Raw genomic sequence first — 13,992 nt, forward strand, 5'->3', positions numbered from 1 at the left:
GCCAGGCCAACCGCGACTAAAGGCCTTTGGGCACCTTTAGTCGCGGTTGGCCTGGCCAACCGCGACTAAAGCCCGCGAGCGCCCTGGGCCCAGGCATTTGGTCGCGGTTCATCTGCCGAACCGCGACTGAAGACTTCATTAGTCGCGGTTCCTACAGTTTCGCGACTAATGAGGCTGGACGGAAGCCTCTTTTTCTACTAGTGATAGTACTAATTTATTTTTAAATTTGTTTTAGTATGGCTATTAATTTTTGGTTTAAGAATGTTTCGTTCCCGAGCAAAAATTTGAGAATTTTCAAAATTTACCACATATTTAGTTAATTTTTTGACCCTGGTACTGACCAGAAAATGGCCGACAATTCTAAAAATGGAAAACGGACTGCAATAAATTCCATATAAATTAGAAAATGAGTAAAAATTATAAAAATAATAGCAAATGGGTTGTACACGCCACAGATTTCGAGGCTAACTTGTTTACGCAAGGCTTTGTCAGTGAACACACGATTCTAGCAGCAGTGACTGTAGGATGTCCATCCAACGGCCGACGTGCTTCTTTAATCTCTGATCTTCCTGCTCCAGCCGCCTAAACTAGCGCCGGTGGGACTGCCTGCTCCCTCCTCTTGTGGCCCGCTGTGATGCCGCGCAGGCTTCCCCGGCCCACCCTACTCCCTCGCTGGCCTGGCCGCACACAATCAACAACCTCCTTATTACGCGAAAAAAATGATTCCTCCCACTAACATCTGGGGCGCACCGGTTGTGAGGCTGACCTGTGGGCCTACTACGTTGATGCGTACGCAGGGCTTGTCAAGTTAGTCAACAAACGATTCTAGCAGCAGTAACCGTTGGATTTGAATCGAACGGTCCTACTGCTTCTTCAATCGCTGCTCTTCTTACACCATCCGCCCAAACCAGCGCTAGGAAGACAGCCTGCTCCTGTCTCCAGTGGCCGGCTGTGCTGCCATTGAGGCCTCATCGCCCCCTACTACTCCCACCGCTAGCCAGGCCCTGCGGCGACGGCAGCCTCACACCACAGCCAAACCAGTGAACCCTCGTACTCCTCTACGCGTGGGCATCCACTGCCGCATCTTCCCCAGCTCCGCGTCGTCCCCTTCCTAGGCCTCGCTGTCGTCCACCGCCTTGGTGCTCTCGGCGCGGCGTGGTCAATGTGGTCAACGACATTCCATCGGAAGAGTACTGTACGTGAAGAGGTTGACAGCTAGGTCCACGGCCACAGCCCAGTTTTTTTTGTGATTTGCCAAGTAAGTTACTTTAAAGGCCTGTTGGGCTGCAAATCTTTCAAGACGAGGAGAACTTTCATTCGGCTGGCCGAGAAAATGGCCCATCGGTAATTAGAAATGGGCTGTACATTTTTAAAACACATCAAACCGGCAATTAGTTTCAAATATCTTTTTTTTCATTTCGAGATTTTAAATTACATTAATTTTTATGCGTGGAGAATTTGTTGGATTTTATATTGATGTACATTTATTTTTTAAATCAGTTTGAATGTGAGTCGAAATTTCGAGATTAAAAACAGTTCAGACCGGACCGAAATATGCAAAATTTTGTATAATTTTTTAACCGTGGCCACAGTATGGTCTGTAATGCTAACAAAAAGAATATGGACTCCAAAAAAACCTTAAGAATTATCAAATGGGCTTTAAATTATTAGAAATAATGGCACATAGGTTGTATGCTGTTTTCCACAGATTTGAGGCTTTCCTAAAAAAAAGGTTGATGCACAAGCAGTGGCTGTTGGATGTCCATCCAACGGCCGTCGTGCTTCTTTAATGTCTGCTCTTCCTGCTCCAGCCGCTCAAACAAGCGCCGGCGGGACTGCCTGCTCCCTCGTCCCCGCGGCCGGCTGTGCTGCCGCCCAGGCCTCACCGCCCCACCATACTCCCTTCGCTGGCCTAGCCATCCCTCTACTCACTCACACCTGCTGTTATTCTCCGGCGACGGCAGACGAACCAGTAAACCCTCGTACAGTCGTACTCCCCTCCGCGTGGGAAACAACTACCGAGTCTTTCCTGCCTCCGTGTCGTTCCCTTCCTACGCCTCGCCGTCGTCCACCGCCCTGGTGCTCTCGGCGCGGCCTGGTCAACGTGGTCAATGACCGACATGCATCTGAAGTGGACTGTACGTGGAGAGGCCGACAGCTGGGTCCACGCCGCACGCAAGGAAATGCCTCCTTATTACGCACAAAATAATGATTCCTCCAGCTGACATCAGGGACCCCACCGAAAGGGCCTCTGTATTTCACGAAAAAAATGTTACCGCCGCTGACAGCTCGAACCCATCAGCTATATCTTCGCACGCAAGGAAGTGGCTTCTTATTACGCACAAAAAAAATGAATACTCCCCTTGTTAGCTGGGACCCAGTATAGTGGCAGGCTGACTTGTGGGCCTATTAAATTGACGGGGACGGAGGGCTTTGTCAACTTAGTCAATATGCACGATTCTAGCTCCAGTGACCGTACGATGTCCATCCAACGGCCGTAGTGCTTCTTCAACCTCTGGTCTTCTTGCTCCAGCCGCCCAAACCAGCGCCGGTCGTGCCTCATGCTCCTGCCTCCCGTGGCCGGTTGCGATGCGGCGGAGGCCTCACCGCCCCCTACTACTCCCACCGCTGGTCGGGCCATCCCTCTACTCACCCACACCCCCTGTTATTCTGCGGCAACGGCAGCCTCACACCACAGCGAACCAGTGAACCCTCGTACTCCTCTACGCATGGGCATCCACTGCCGCGTCTTCCCCGGCTCTGCATCGTCCCCTTCCTAGGCCTCGCCGTCGTCCACCGCCCTGGTGCTCTCGGCACGGCGTGGTCAACGTGGTCAAGGAACGGCTTCCATCGGACGTGAACTGTACATGGAGAGGCTGACAGCTGGGTCCACGGTCGCAGCAAAGAAGTGCTTCCTTATTACGCACAAAATAATTATTCCTCCACCTGACAGCGGGACCCACTGGGCGGGCCACCATATTTCGCGAAAAAACGTTTCCCCCCTGACTGCTGGGACCCACCAGCTACACCTTCGCACGCAAGGAAGTGCATCCGAGCAAATAAAAAAACAAAACGATTCGCCCCCCTGACTGCTGGGACCCACCAGCTACATCTTCGCAAGCAAGGAAGTGCATCCGGGAAAAAAAACAAAATGATTCACCCCCCTGACTTCTGGGACCCACCAGCTACATCTTCGCATGCAAGGAAGTGCCTGACAGTCGGGACCCACCTGACGTAGCGTTGTCATTCTGGTCGCGAACGTGTACGTATATATATACTGGTGGATGTAGAGGCGCGCACGTGTCGTAGTAGAGGCGCGCACGTAGCGTGTACACGTACGTACAGCAGCGAGGGTGCAAGAAAAAAAATACGGCCACGTACGTACATCAGCGAGGGTGCAAGAAAGAAAATACGGCCACGTACGTACATACGGATAGGGTCTCGAACGCCTACTCGCACATACGTACATGGCTGGGTCGGAACGGAGAAACAACGTCGTCGTCATGTTCATGGGGAGGCAACAGAATGCGTCGTGTTCATCGGGAGGCAACAAAACGCGTGGAAGCCAACCGGCTGGGTCAGAACGGAATGCGTGGTCGTGTTCATCGGGAGGGCTTGGACGGAACAGGCGATGGAAATGAGGCCTGGCGTACCGCACAATGGAGGAAACGGCCTCGTGTTCGACCGGCCACGTTCGAAACGGGATCATGTTCATCGGGAGGGGTCTAGCGTACCGCAAAACGGAGGAAACGGACCTCCTACGGTCGAAACGGGGGTCCTGTTGATCGGGAGGGGTGTGGCGTACCGCAAAACGGAGGAAACTAACCTCCTACGGTCGAAACGGGGGTCCTCTTGATCGGGAGGGGTGTGGCGTACCGCAAAACGGACGAAACGGACTTGTGTTGGAGCGCTACGGTCGAAACGGGGGTCCTGTTCATCAGGAGGGGTGTGGAGTACCGCAAAAAGGACGAAACAGACTTGTGTTGGAGCGCTACGGTCGAAACGGGGGTCCTGTTCATCGGGAGGGGTGTGGCGTACCGTAAAACGGCACTCCACGAGATACTTTTCATCTCCACCATCGACCTTCTCCAGCCTCCACGGGCTACCGTCGACCTCCTCCAGCCTCCACGGGCAACCGTCGACCTCCTCCAGCCTCCACGGGCTCCTGTTCATCCAGCCTCCACCGCACGCTACTCCACCGGCTATTATTCAACCACCCCTCCACGGGCACCCCTCCACTGTCTATTGTTCATCCAGCCCTCCACACCACGGGGTCCTGTTCAACCACCCCTCCACGGCCACCCCTCCATCGTCTACTGTTCATCCAGCCCTCCACACCACGGGTTCCTGTTCATCCAGAGGCAACACCACCGATCACTGTTCATCCAATCCCCCCCTCCCGCAACACTCACTGTTCATCCAATCGATCGGCTTCAGTTAGCAGCAGTAGCAAAGGAATCGCTCGATCGGCTTCAGTTAACAGCCATCGATCGGTCGCTCGGGTTCAGTAACGCGTAGCCTGCAGTGCAATCACTCGGGTTCAGTTAGAGCCCAACGCCTCACTCGAATTCAGTTAGAGTGAACGCCTCGCACACACGCGCGTACGTACGAGAGAAACGTGCATCGCTCGGCCCCCGACCTCCCACCGTAACTGGCAACTCCCCGAAATTTTCCTTCCCCTCGCTTCTACCACGGTTTTCTCCATCATGGATGGCCCAAAGAATGTCATGCAGCTGCGTCTCCGGCCCGCCCAGGACGAAAAGCCTATTTTCTGTCATGATTTTTTGTCATAGAAGTAGGAGCCCACCACATCTATGATGATACCGGGTTTTGTCACAATTATCATCACAGAAATGTCATATGTATGACAGAAAAAAAATTCATTCGGCCCAAAATGTCACGGATGTGTCTTTTTTTTGTAGTTTATGGTGAGGGCCTTGGCGGAGCCAGGAGGTGAAGCGCTCCTGTCGGCGGCGCGGCGCGCGGCGGACGGCGCACGGTGAGGGCCTTGGCGGAGCCGGGGGGATATGCGCACTGTCGGCCGGAGCTGGGTGGGCGAGGAGCGGTAGGCGGTCGAAACCCTAGCGGGAGAAGAGAGATACTGAGAGGCTGGTTCGTGCGCTCACGGATGTGCAAAGTCAACAGAGTTGATCTGAACAAACCGACTATTGAGTGGGCGTCGGTTGCGACTTGGGAGCATGATTTTTTGCTGACATACATGGTGCACTCCCGGAAAAAAACACTCGAGCGCTCCCAGGTAAACCTGGGCAAACGTCGGGCCGGGCCGGGTTTCGGGCCGGGCTTGTAAAAGCCCGACCTTCATTTCTCAAGCCCGAGCCTGGCCCGAAGCCCGAAATACTCCATATTTTCAAGCCCGAGCCCGGCCCGAAGTCAAGCCCGAAGCCCGAAAGCCCGGCCCGAATGCTGTTTTCTAGTACGCGCACGTGCAAGCCCGGACCGAAGCCCGAAAGCCCGGCCCGAAATACAAGAAAAGTGAAGCCCGAGCCTGGCCCGAACTATCTTTCGGGCTGCAAAACAAAGCCCGAGCCCGGCCCGAATGTCAAGCCCGGCCCGGCCCAGCCCGGGTTTTTCGGGTCGGGCTCGGGCCGGGTCATCGGGCCGGGCTGCCCATGCCCGGGTTTACTCCCAGGGCACCAATTCCTGGGAGCTTAGAAACTGTATCTATTTCTGTTCTGACCTACTCCCTTCGTTCCTACATATAAGTCTTTGTAAAGATTTCACTAGATGGACACATACGGAATAAAATGAATGAATCTATACTTAAAATGCATCTATATACATCCGTATGTGGTTCATAGTGAAATCTCTACAAAGACTTATATTTAGGAACGGAGGAAGTATATGGTAAACTTAACCACGAATTGACCCTGCTTCTGAAATATTTTCGAATCTGGTCTTTTTTGGTCAGGCCAACGTCCATGGCGTCTGGGTTGCATGGGAGACGCCACAGTGCCTGGCGTTTGACCCTGACCCACACTCGTCCCGTTGGTGCTGACATGGCAAAGACGAAACGCCATTCATCTTGGCGTTTGGTCACCATCTATACGCATCCATGTACACGAATGCTTCCTCGCTTGGTTGTTCATCAGTTCCTGGTGTGCATGCAATGCATGCATGCCTGGCCCTATATGTGCAACGCGGGTGCTTTCTTTCCCTTCTCTCCTATAACACCTAAGGACATGTTTAACAGTAATCAGCAATTTTTTTTCTGCATTCGTCTACGAAAAGGAGCGAGGATCCGTCCGCCGACACGGATACGAGAGGACGACATCCAACCCTAGCTGCGTACATCCAGCCAACAATTCAAACTAACCTCAAGATATTCGATCAAATCGTACGGATTTCATTCAAGTTCGGATATCATTTTACATAAAAAGGTTGATATTTCGATCGTTTCACTAAAAAACTAGAAAAAAACATAAACCCTATACCGGACGACCACGTCGTACTCGTGGCCGCCACGCCCTGCCGCACCGCCGTCTCCGTCGGTGCCATCATTGTCGTCATCGTCGTGGTCCCTCCAGCCGAGGTACGACAACGGAGGGCCGCAACTACCTGCTGCTCGCGGGGGAGCCACTCCGCCTCCTGCTGCGTCGTACGGAGTGCCGCTGTGACCACTACCGACGTGGTCTTCGGAGCCCTAGCGGCAGCCTTGTCACGACTGGCGTTGGTAGAGCAGTCGCTAAGCGATCACTCCTCGTCGATCCCGGCGAACTCGCCGTCAAGGTAGCGGCGACGCCTAGCGGCCGTCTCCGCGGTGGTCATAGAGCGGTCGAGCGCCCACACGGTGGCATGGTTTGGGTCGTTGCGGACCCAGTTCGGCGGCCATGTCGCACTTGGCGAACGCGGAGCGGCAACTGGCATTGTGCTGGTCATACCTCTCCTGTTGTCGAGCCGCGCGCTCTGCCTTAGACATGACGTCCCTTGAGACCGAGGCACCGCTGCGGTAGTGGAGGAGGCGGCCCCGCGCCTTCTTGATCGCGGGCGGCACCTCCTCCTTGACGGTGAGGCGGTGGCGGCGCGGCGGCGAGAACGTCGTGTCAATGCGGCCGTACCGGCTGCGTGGCGGGGACACAGGCTCATCCTTTACGTGGTGTCTGATCTAGACGCCACGGTGGTGCGGGGGCGTGGCTGGCTCCTCCTTCACGCGGCGTTCGATCTGGTTCAATAGCCACGGCGAGGGCCAAGCGAAGGGGCGGTACGCTTCAATGCGGCACATCAGCTAGAGTTGGTTCCTCGGGAACTTGCGTCCGCATTGAAGCGGCGGCTGCCGAGAGGTCGCGTCGGTCATTGCTATCGTCCCTCCCTTCGATCACATCTCCGCATCAATGTCGGCTGCTGCATGCTCTGTGGCGGCATGAATGCGGCGTGGTTAGCGGCGTGTGCGTCAAAAGAAAAGCACGAGAGGGGCGGGTGGGGATTTTTGATGGGCCAGGCGGTCAGAAATGGGCTTGGGAGCAGTCCGGAATCACGCAAAGGCCCCACATTTGTCTATGATTGGCGGGATAAATCACGGTCGGACTGCCCTGCGAACCGATACAGGACCACTTTGGATTGCTTGCGCGGTCTGGATAGCACGGTCCAAACGTTTGCAAGGGTTTGCGAGTCTTCCTTGAAGATGCCTTAATAAAAGAGAAAACTATCAAAAAGCTATGCTAAGTTTTGTAGGGTACTCCCTTTTACTTCGTGTTCGCGCGCGCCCAGGGTTGCCATTAGTGCTCCGGGCTCTGTTGGCGACGGGCACACCCAGGCAAGCGGCGCCACTGCCACTTCAGCCCGCGGCATCAACGACACGCACATAGGAGTAGAATGACAAAGGAGCGAAGTGGAAAGGACTGAGCACAGAATTATAGAGTGAGGAGATGGAGTGCAAGAATTTATAGACATGTTCTTTGAGTTTTAAAGTTCCAATCCAGGTTGTACTAGCATGGTGCATCGAACGAGGACAAAGAATGAAGAAACCGATCAATTGTTGTATGCATGTGCGCGGGCTGAGAAATACAAAGGACCAAAGGCCAACGGCTACGGCCTTTCGACCAGACGCCAAGATCAATGGCGTTTCGTCTTTGCCATGTTAGCGCCAACCGGGCGAGTGTGGGTCAGGGCCAAACGCGGGGCACCGTGGCGTCTTCCATGCAATCCAGACGCCATGGATGTTGGGGTGACCGAAAAAGGTCAGATTCGAAAATATTTCAGAAGCAGGGTCAATTCGTGCTTAAGTTTGCTGTAAAGGTCAGAACATAAATTTTGTCCTCGCCTGTCGCCCTGCCTGGCTGGTTGGCTTGAACGCGCCATGACGGCGGCGATGCATCGATGTGGCAGCGCCGCATTCGGCCGGAAGGATGGATGGGCATCACGCCGCACACTACCGTGTTCGGCTACTTGTTCTCGTTCATGGGTTCAACCTTTCTAGGTAGTTTTCTCATAGTCCATCACAATCCTGCCATCCAACACGGAAGGCCCTGGCTGCGATCAGGTGTTCCTTGCTAGTTTTTTCGATGTCCATGTCTAGTCAACCTTTCTATTTCCGAAACTTTGGAAATAACTTACAGCTGTAATAAGGGGAAAAAAATCTGCTCTAGCTTTTGGAATGTCAAACATTCCTAATTTCAAAAACTTTCAAAAATATTGATATTAGCTTTCAACTGTTTGAAAGTTTCAACATTTTTAAACATTCAAATAATTAAAATTTCGCATTTTAAAATCTTTAAGTTTTGGATTTTCAAACCTATCACATTCTAATTTTCACAAAAGAGAGAAATGTTGAGGAGTGCCATACAGGAGCGAAAAAACCAAACACAAAAAGTTTGGTGGGCCCACCACCCACCACATTTTGGCTATAGGTGCAACCTCTGATGCCGCTAAATGTATTTTAGACCTCTGGTACCGGTAACTAATTTTATCTTCCATAAGTATATTATGTACATATTGTTTGGGGAAATTGGTAAACTCCTTTCATAGTGTTGTCCAATCACATAACAACAATTGTGCTCAGTTTTAGTCACTTGGACATTTTGGATGTATAAACTTGTAAATAGTCCACGACACACAAAAGCAATAGACACAACAAGGATCTCGAAAATCTATGTCCAGTTCATAGACCACACCGAACAGTAAATCTGGAGAATGGCACTAATTGAAACCAGAATGGTGCCTTTGTGCTCTCGCGAAGAGTAAAAAGTGCAAATGTAGTGTAAATCACACAACAAGTACACCCAAGATACAAGATACAACTGTGCACTATAATTACCGGTTATACATGAAATTCTGAAGGCACCCTAGGATAAATGCCAACCTGGATGTAAATTATGATGCAGTTCGCAATATGCCTATTAGCTAGGTAGCAAGCCGAGCGGGAGGGTGGTTGTTATTGAGCGCTTCATCTTTGTCACTAATACAATTAGTAGAATAAATATCAACACAACAAACCAATAGTGTGCACATTTCGATATAAAACGGTCCCATCGAAGGCAACTAGTTTTCTTAGGCTGCTTTGTATTTCATAACCAAGTAAAAAGTAGACACATGTAATCAACATATTATTGAACCCATAGTAATAAGTACAACCCGTTTGCCACGAAAAAAGGGATAAAGCACGATGCAGACGATCCAGTGATAGTCTCGTATACACCCCATACACTCTACATGTTTTCATTTGTGTATATCTAATAATAAACCAGCAATAACTTGCAAGATATTTCCGATGCCATACACTTTAGATATCTCTACCAAGGTATTTAAAGATGCACACACACATACAACATATTCAAATATCACAAATTAATGTGAGACTATAATTTTATCATTTTTCTTGCATTTAAGTGGATTTGATTTAAATATTTTTAAGGCACAATGCATTTAAAGAAACTAATGCAACTTTCTAACACCCTACATGAAATTTTCTGCGGTTGGGATTTTCCAAAAAACTAATTCTTAAAGGCATAAATGTTTAGTATAAATAATGATACTCCTTCCAATCCAAGGAACTATGCACGTTCAATTCATTACAAGGGAAATGGAATGACATTGAAATCCAATTGGTCTATTGTGACACGCCCAAATATTAGTCATATCATTATCCTAATTATTGTCCCATGTCATCATGATTATTATAGTTAAAATGCAAGTAAGAATTAATTAAATTCAAATATAAGTTTAAATTGCAAGTCAAAGTATTATTTTTTTAACACTAAAACAAAAGTGTTGGCCATATCCTAAATAATCTCTAATTATTTTTATGGAAGAAATCAAACCCATATATATTTGGAAATTGACCCCAACAATTATTTTAGTGGTCCAACAATAAATTACTTGACCTTTTCAACTTCTAGAAATTTTAAATAGCTCCAAATGCTCTGTAAATATCTCTGCCACCCCAACATGTTTCAATTGAATTATGTGCCAAGTTTGGGCCAAAGCAAAAATCATTTGATATCTCATTAAAATACAAAATAATAAACAAATATATAAGCATAAAAAAAAGAAATGGAGAAAATAACTTACTGTGCAACCGGGGTGCATTGCGTGCGGCCCAGCCCACCACCACCGCATTCTTCAACCTGCTGTTCACAGGGGAGGGTGTGGCTCCCATCCAGGCCGCCATGGCCACCGATGGCATTGTGCCGACCATCCCACGCCTCGCTGGTGGTTAAGAGCAACATTGTCGACCCCTCGCGAAACCGTAGCCCCACTTGCCCCTCTCCTCGCCCCTTTCCCTCTCACACGAGCTCGCCAGAGCTCGGACGTCTTCATGGCCAGGAGCCATCCCGAGCCGTGCGAGCATGTCCAGGAGCTCCGTCGAGCTCCTCCACATCGTCTCCGCCCTCATGTTAGAGCCGGGAAGCCGTAAAGGGCCGCCACTGATCCGTCTTCCTCCGCCTCGGCCATCGCACCTCGTCGCTCGATCTACTCTCCTCCGACCACCCCCGGCTCCCATGAGCTCACCTCTGACCTCACGATGAGCTCAAGCACCTGCTCCCTCTTCCCATTTGACTGAGTGTGTCCCCTAGGCTCAATCCCGAGCAACGCAGGCCGTTGCCGCTGCGGGAGCTAGTTGTTGCTGTTGGTCCACCCTAGCTCACACGTGTAGTGCCATTCGATGCCCCGCGTTGCCCGCATCACGTAGGGCCTTGCGGTCGACCAAATGGTCGTCGGAGTCGCGTTCCGGCGCATCACCGCCCCCCTGTAGCTTACCGCTGGCGCGCATAGCATGCACAAGCATTTAAACAGACGCCTTGGCTCGCTGCCACGTGGCCCGACCAGTTTAGATTAAGGGCTAATTTAATTAGCTAACCTGGTTAGCCCTAACGTGTGGGCCCACAGTATTAATTAACATTTTATTAAAACATGTGCCACTGACAGATGGACCCCATCGCTAGTTAAACTCTGTTAGAAAATTTAATTGCCCCCATTGTCTATGAGAGATGGGTGCCATCGCATTATTCACAATTGTCCAGTCAACACTGACTCAGCTGCTGACGGGGTCCAGGGGCCCAACTGTTAGCTCACAGCCACTGTTATGTGCACTTCTATGTGTACAATTAGCAATTTCCATTTAATTTCGAAATAATAATAAGTTCAGAAATTCCATCAATCTTTCAGAATTCATATAAAATGAACCATAACTCGGATAAAAATAATTTATATATGAAAATGATCAGAAAAATATGAAGAATTCGAATATGCCATCCACGTACCTGCCACACCCCTCTAACCTAATAAACATCAACATTTTGCCCATGGATCAATATACCAAAAAACCTTGAGCTAGGAAAATATTACCAGATATTTTCCCTCTTCTTTTAAAATGCTTAGTGATGCATTAGGGCATATCACCGTCACATTTGACATTGCATGCATTGTGTTCCATTTGATTGCTCCGTTATTTATTTGTGTCCCTCCTCTCCTCTATTCTTTGGGTAGACCCCGAGACTGTTGCTGCCCCTAAATACGACTACGACGTTGACGACCCGACCTTCTCGATAGAGCTTCCAGGCACGCAAACCTCCCTTGATCATTCCATATCGCCTATTTCTTCTCTCTCTATTACTTGCATTAGAGTTGTGATACTCTTACTGCTTTATCGGTAGATCCTATGCTACTGCATAGTCTGTCTTTGCTACTGGTGTTGATACCATACTTGTTATCATATATGCTTAGTATAGATATGCTAGAGTCCCATCAGTGACCCTACATCCTTGTCCATCTGTCATGTAATACTAGCGGGCCGTGATCCCTTCGGACGATGAACACAAATATGCCTTATACTGCATATTTATATATGTAACTTCGGTGGACCTCGGTGGCCTACGATATGGAGCGAGATGGACTGCAACGAGATACCGACGAAGACGAAGACTATTACTTCCTTAAATTATATATACTCTTACACTATACATGATACATGATATGATTAAAGTCGGGTAGGCTTGGAGAGCACCCACGAGTGATTCACTGTTGGCAGAACGACAGGACAGGTAGAGACCACCTAGTAGAGAGGTGGGCCTGGTCCCTGGTCGGTGTCTGCGGTTATTTCATAATAACACGCTTAACGAGTTCGGTGTATTTGATCTGAGACTTCCATTGGCATATACGAGGAAGGAAGCATGGTAATGGGCGTGCTGCACGCAGATTGACTGAACTCGGTCTGCATGTCTGCTCGCCCTGACGCCCTCGGGCTTTGATCTGCGGACCTAGATTTGACTCAGACTTTATTTATAAACATTCTTCAGTAGTCAGTACTCACATGGACAGTTATGTGCATGCCTAGCTCTGTAGGGTAGATTTGGTATTGTCTGTAATATTTCAGTTATTTGCATACATAACAACAAGAATTTCATTCTTTTGACTAATAAAATACTATGAATCAACATGATACGTTGACGCATAAAGATATTCAAAAGAACTGGAGATAAGGGGCTTACCTGATGTATTCCCTGAAAAAAGAATGCGATATCACTAGCTTTAATCAGATTACAGAGGGCACCTACTATATCTGTTGGAATGAGTCTTACCAACCTTTCCCAGTTTTGGAACATGAAGAGGGGATGACTCCTCTCCCTTTTTGAACCCCATACGTTAAAAAGATGTCTTCGACAAAGATGTTCAGAAGCCGTATCCATGAAAGGGAAACAAGGAAGATGTCAAAAACGATGTCTAGTCTTCGGAGGCGAGGTTGGTCTGGAGTTGCAGGCCCGTCTGCATGCCGTTTGACGCCAGCATCTATGAATGCACGATGCCTTGGCTTGCCATCATCCACTAACCAAGAAGGGAGCAATTGTGTTGCAACATTAGTACGAGATGGAACCTTTTTTTAAAACTTCTCCACACACTACAAGGTGTTAACGATCTGTGGACGACCCACAATCCAGCGGCCATTGTAGGGGAAGAGAACGAGATTCCAAGGATGGATTTAATCGTCGTGCACCAATCGTCTGAATTTGGTCATCCGCGTAGCACTGTTTCCCCCCCTAGAAATGGATAGAAACATAAGCCTATGCATTATTGCGATACTTGAAGTAGATAGATCGGACATGAACATCTCTTGTCCTGAACAGTGCACTTGTTTGGTCGTGCAGGGTGTCAGATATGGAGTTTGGTAGCATGTCAAGGGTGTTGCCCCAATCTGATTTCCAATGACAATAGATTCGCCTTTGGTGAGCAACCAAGGAGGTCCGGAAAGCTGCATATCAGTAATGGAGCCGCGTCAAACTCGGGTGAGGAGTTGACCCATCATTTTTTTCCTTTGACACCTGTTATCGTGGTGATGGAGGTAGGTGATGGGCGATGGTGTAAAGCTCAAGGGATTCTTTCGTTCTGATTGTAATTTTCTTTTTTGACTGGTGTTCTATTGTCCAAAGGCTAGTGTTCTGTCTTTTCAGTCTTCTTAGGCATGTATTTACATGGCTTATACTATGATCCATATAATATATAAATGAAACACATATTACCATGCAAAATAAACTCAGTGCA

The 13,992-nt window shown here is 49.3% G+C and overlaps 1 non-coding gene across 1 annotated transcript; it reads left to right on the forward strand.

Moving 5' to 3' along the window:
- The first annotated feature begins 12,613 nt into the window (after window positions 1–12,613).
- On the forward strand, window positions 12,614–12,732 carry LOC119290385. The gene has a single exon (XR_005141896.1). It is a non-coding gene; the product is annotated as a small nucleolar RNA snoR100 (small nucleolar RNA).
- The last annotated feature ends 1,260 nt before the right edge of the window (window positions 12,733–13,992 follow it).

The sequence above is a fragment of the Triticum dicoccoides genome, chromosome 4A (genome assembly GCF_002162155.2).
Source record: "Triticum dicoccoides isolate Atlit2015 ecotype Zavitan chromosome 4A, WEW_v2.0, whole genome shotgun sequence".
Taxonomy (NCBI): domain Eukaryota; kingdom Viridiplantae; phylum Streptophyta; class Magnoliopsida; order Poales; family Poaceae; genus Triticum; species Triticum dicoccoides.